Raw genomic sequence first — 6,000 nt, forward strand, 5'->3', positions numbered from 1 at the left:
AGGATGGGGAAACGGTCTCCACCATTCCTCCTCTGCCCATTCCCTGACAGTCTTACGCTTTGAGTAAGACTACAGGTCTTTCTTTCTACAGGTGACATCTATGCGACAAGGAGATCTTCATGTGCTCAGCTGCATACAAAGATATTGGCTTCAGGTCGTTATGCTGCCATCATTTACCTCTTCGCTTCATCTGCTCTCATTTTTCTCAGTACCTGGCAAAATACTGTTAGGAGTTGATAGAGCAGTCCTATGCATGTCTTCTCAACAAGCCCTAACAGGTTCAATGAGATTTATTCCCAGGTAAATGTGTATAGGATTGCAGTCTTAGAGTAATGTTTTCAAGCAAATCTGTGTAACCACAAAAGATTCATGACATATGCTTTTATTTTAAAACAGTATACTCCACATAATTTACAAAAGTGCACTGTCTTTTGTGGGACAATCATGAACGGCAAAATAAAGAATTGATGCAAATTGTTTTGACAAATGACATTTGTACAAATCACTCCATGCTACAGGAATATTTCCTGAGATAGAAATGAAATGTGAAAATATACCTACTTCCTTTGATACATTGACATTTTCTCCACCCACTTAAATCTGATGGAAAAAGTGAATCAGACTGAGTACTTATCCATGAGCGGATTCCCCCACCACTACCACCTCAGATGGACCCAAGATCTGGTCATGCTAATCCAGTGTGGAGCCAACTGTAACAACAGTCAATTTTTAACAAAGATTCAACAGCAACCTCTGGCCAAAGGTCAGTATGATGGCAACAGAGTTGTTTATCATTCCAAATGATTGGGGCATTAAATTTCTTCCACGTTCCATCCTACGCAGCCCCTCAAACTTCTCACCACTACCAATTCCTGTTACACTCCAGTGATCTAGAGCTTTCTTGATAGTGCAAAACACCCTTTTCAGGGAGAACAAGCAGATCTCTCATCTGCTTAGTTTAAGGCACCAAGTGGAAAACATTGTTGGGGGCTGCCCTGCTTTTACCCTTTTCTTCCAAGCTGTCATCGTCCCGCAAAATCAGCCCCCAGTGCAAGAATTAGTGAATGAGACCCCACCCCCAAGCCTAATTGCCATGGGGTCTGTGGAGGGGAAACCACAGACTTGTGCAGGCCGCATCTGGCCCCTAGGCAGGAAGTTCCCCATTCCTTTCTTAGACTCTGATCTGGCTGCTGCAAATGCAATGCTTTGTGATGGTGCACTTGACTTTCATTTGTAAGGCAGTGTTATTTCTTATTAAGTTCTTTTCCTGAAATATTATATGCTCCATCGATCATGGCGCTTTGCAGGAAATGGCCTCCTGCAGATGCACAATAGTGTGGCAGCCCCCACCCTTGGGAACTCCCCCCTGTTACATATCATAAAATTGTCATCTCTATTGTCTTGTTGGCACTTACTGGATATTTTCTTTTTATAGGATAACCGGCTTCAGATAGTCAATATTCTTTAGTCTAATTAATGCATGAAGGGGTTAATATCATAGAGTAAGCTGTCCTGGTAGGCTTAGCTATGTCACTTCCCCTTAGCTTGAGAGGAAATAGGTCACCAAGCCTTTGTCACCTCCCCTCCAGTCTACATGTGAATTCAGGATGTGAGGACATCTGAGCTCATTGATCCAGCAAAGCCACATGACTCTCACCAGCCTCTCTTGTGCTCCTATACCAGGGGTCTGCAACCTTTAAGACAAAAAGAGCCACTTGGACCCGTTTCCGAAGAAAAAAAAACCTGGGAGCCGCAAAACTAACACACACACCGCCCACATGCGACGTCACAGCCAGTACAGCGCCCGCCACAGTGGGGAGTGTCGGGGCGCACAATGCGCCTCCTCCCTTCGCTAGTATCTGCCCCGGAGCCGCAGCAAAGGTGTAAAAGAGCCACATGCGGCTCCGGAGCCGCAGGTTGCAGACCCCTGTCCTATACCAATAGTTTAGGAACTTTTACCACTTTGTAAATAAGCTACAATTTACTGCCTGTGCAACTTTTCTGACCAATGTATGGAAAAAGCACAGACCTTTGAAAGTGAACCATTTTTCAACTTTTCACAAGTGGTCTTTTCCTATGCTGGGTGAGGAAAACTTTGAAAGGAACTGTCACCTGTCATGAACTGTTATATGCCATGAAATGTGCACATGGGCACTTCTCACACAGAATAAATTACGTGTGGAATCTACCAAGGCAGAAGTGACTTTTGTTTTGTCGAACTAACTGGTATTCCTTTGTTGAAGGTTTAGCGAGTTTGGCAAATGGCCACGCATAAGGAGTAGCTGGGGAGTGATCCCACTGAAAGAAAATGCCAGAAAATCTTCTTATTTCAAAGAGAATGCCAATTTAAGAACTCTGAATGGGTCAGGACAGAAACCACATCTGTTAGCAGATATGGAGATTTGTGATGGAATGGGGTGACCAATTGAAGCTCACTCTAGACAAAATTGGTTGGCAAGCCTTATGTTGATGGTAACAGCTAAAGATGGCATGAGGCAAGTTTGCCAGAGAATTGGAACGGATTTGGGAACCAGTAAGGAACACCTTATGGGTAATGATGGAGATTCAGATAACTCACATATGCTGAAAGGACCCATGAGGAACTCCATCCCCATCACTGGCAGGTGCAGTAACCACCCCCACTGTTGTAAGAACAGTTGGTCAGCATGTGAAGGGTCTCTACCTCCAACATGTGAATTGCAGGTTGCAATGGATTCTTTGGGAGGGGGAAAGTTGCTCTTACTTTATGGTGTGTACGCAAAGTCAAAAGCTCAAAAGGACTCATTCAGTTCACCTCTGACGCTTGTCAGAATTGCTCCCTAGTATCTCTCCTTTGTGTTGTGAGAGCTAACCTGACAAGGTACCTTACGGTGTGGGTGTCTCCAAAGAACCAGAACAGGACAGGGAGTGTCTACTGAATCTCCCTAAAGAGGGGTTCTAAAATATGGTAGAAGTTGTCTGAACACACACTTGCTGCATTATTATATCCAGTATTTGTTTCCATGACAGAGCATATGTGTTGACTCACCAATGTATGTATTTCTTTACCCCCAAATCAAACTATGAAGTGTTTGTGTAGCATTTCTGGTATATCCATGAAAAATTCATAGGACTAATACCAGAAATAAATTTATCCAGCCATCTTCCAAGATGAATTACAGGTAGAAGACGATAATATATAAAAGTGGCAATTTCTTAACAAGTCATTAAGTAACCACACCGTTTCTGTCTTGTAGCCATTAGAATGCACAAATTCAAATTAATTGCTGACAGTCATGTAATTTAATATGGTAATATCTTTATGATGGCTTTTTAATCTTGATCATTATAAAGAACAAATGTGGAAGTGTTCAGCCAATCATCCTGCCCCATTAATATAACATCCTCTTGTGTCTTTGCTATGGCTGAATAGAGAAGAGATTGCCTCGAGAAACAATAATTAATTGTCTCAATTTTTAACAAATGAAGTGTTTTTGTTTTCTTACATGATGTAAACTGGTACATTTTATGTATAATACTGCCTCCTCCAAATTTTGAACTCATTAAAAAAAATATTGTCTGTTCTTCAAGGCTCTTGATTTTTGTTTTGTTTTGTTTGGTAATGTTGATTAAATCAGAATCCATTAGTATAGGAAAATGGTGGAGAAGAAACTTGCATTATGATGTGAAAGTCCACAGTAATCACATGGATGATGTGGGTTTGTTATGCCTCAACCAAGACACTCCTCAACAGAGGAAGGAGACCACAGACTGTTCTGACCCAGCTTCTCTCTTGATCCTTCTTGTGGATGCTGCTTGACTCTACTCTTGGGCTGTACTCTTGGACCTTGGACTGCTCTGACTTTGTCTCTCCCCTGACATCGTGTTGTCTACCCTGCTTGCTTAGACTTTGACATTGGACCAGCCCTGGTCCCTACTCTGGGTTCCTGTCCACATTGGTGAGACTTCTGGCAAGTCCTCACCGGCAAGTTACTCAGATACCCAGTGAGAATAGAACAAGGTTCAGAAATCACATGTTTTGAAGAATGCTGATATGACCACCCAGATTTCTTAGGCTCCTGAAAAACAAAAGGACCTTGCCAAACTACACTTTCATCTTATTCTATAAGACATAGAAATATGAAATGATGGCACAGGTGGCTCAGTCTTGGTAAGATTAGTGAGCTCCAGAAATCATCTGAGTTCCACAAGTTCCACATGCCTTTTAGAGTAGAAACACAAAAAAGAGTACAATTCCGCACACCCCTTTTCCAATTCTACGTAACATGTGGAAAAGACTCAGGGCCAAAGGAGACATTACAACAAATGCACAGTTGCCAGCAGAAATTGCTACAGCTTACCTTGTTCTCCTCTCCACAATGTGCAGTGGAATTTACCTCATGTAGTGACATCACAACATTTGGCATTTGCCAGATACCTACCAATGCAGCAGAGGTGTGGAAATGTTGAAGGCTGCTTGACATCACAACCAAGTACATTCTAGATGTTATGAGGGAAGGAAGATGAGATGAACAAACATGTGGCAGCTGTCTTTGGGCAGAACCACAGGATTGCCATAATATCTAATTTGGCCCTTAGAAAGTTGTCTGCTTTTCTGGAGGTTTTAGTTTAAGACTTAGTATGGAGCCAAATTACAGCTTTGCTGCTTTCTAACTGGTGTAATTACCACTAAATTATAGTTCTGCACATCATCAGTGACCACTGAGTGATGCTGGAACAGCAATACATATTTCTCCTAAATTGGAATTAGAGTGTGTTCTCCAACACTGTATGAGTGGAAATAGCAGAATTTTTCCTTCCTCTCCTCCCCATATAACCACTCTCCAATCTGCTCCCTCACACAAACACAAAAGCTGATTTGGGGAGTGCATGAGGGGTTGGAAGGGGAATGAGAAGACAGGAAAGTCCTGTTGCTCACGCATAAGGCTGTTGACTCACAGATGGACACAATTATTACTCACAGGTTATTTGGGTTCCTGTTGTTTATTTCTATTTTAGTTGCATTATGTTTTTCCCCCCCTGTAAAGTACCAGCCCTGGATCTTCTGATGAAAAGCGTATAAGATGATGATGATAATGGTGATGATTTTCAAAATTGGATGCCAATCATTGTGTGGGCATTAGCAATAATCAGTGCAGTTCTGTCTTTCTGCCTGAATGGAAATTCCTTGGCCCTCTACCCCTCTTCTCCATTCTTTAGTGCAAGCAAAGAATTGTTCAAAAACCACAGGTTGTTCAAAAGCCATATTGCATCCAGTGTTATAAACTGGAAAGAAAGGAAGTGCTATCACACACCACATGTCTCTCACCTGTAAATGGAAGGTAGCCTAGCTCAGTAGTAGAGCAAACGCTTTGCTGGTTTTGTGTGTGTCAAGTCCCAGATTCAATCTTTGTCAGGAGTTGAGCCTACACTCGAGTAGGACCCTGGCAGAGACACATGCCCGACTGTCATGTTCTCTCCCTCCTGGTCTTTCGTTCAGGAACTTCAAACGCTTTCTTCTGCCTGAACATCACAGCGACCGATGCCAACAGACACCGTCACACTTAGGGATCCGCAGAGTTTGTGCATCATGTGTGACAGACCTCAGCAACTCAGCATTTTGGCTAATCTACTTTATTTACATATAAACACACACAGAGCACTGCAACATGGCTCCCTCTCTCTCTAGCATCAGACAGCAAAGAGAAAAAGAACAAAGGACAATAGTCCCACTTTCACGGAACACAGTAACACAAACATCCTGTCTCTGTCACTTCCCACTCTGTGGAGTCAAAACATATACCGTCATGTGATAGACAAAAATCCCATGACTGTAGGGGTACTATTGTGTCAACCCGGTGAAGAGATAATTATCTCTGGGTTTTTGGAAGCTTGTTAGATCACATTTGATGGCTGGTGGCTTCCAGCTAGTGCACACACACTCTACCTGCTAGGTAGGGGTTGAAAGAAGTGGGTTGGCAAATGGAATGTCTCCAGCAGAAGGCCAACATGTTTCAGTTT

This window comes from Podarcis gaigeae (genome assembly GCF_964106915.1).
Source record: "Podarcis gaigeae genome assembly, chromosome: 3".
Classification (NCBI taxonomy): domain Eukaryota; kingdom Metazoa; phylum Chordata; class Lepidosauria; order Squamata; family Lacertidae; genus Podarcis; species Podarcis gaigeae.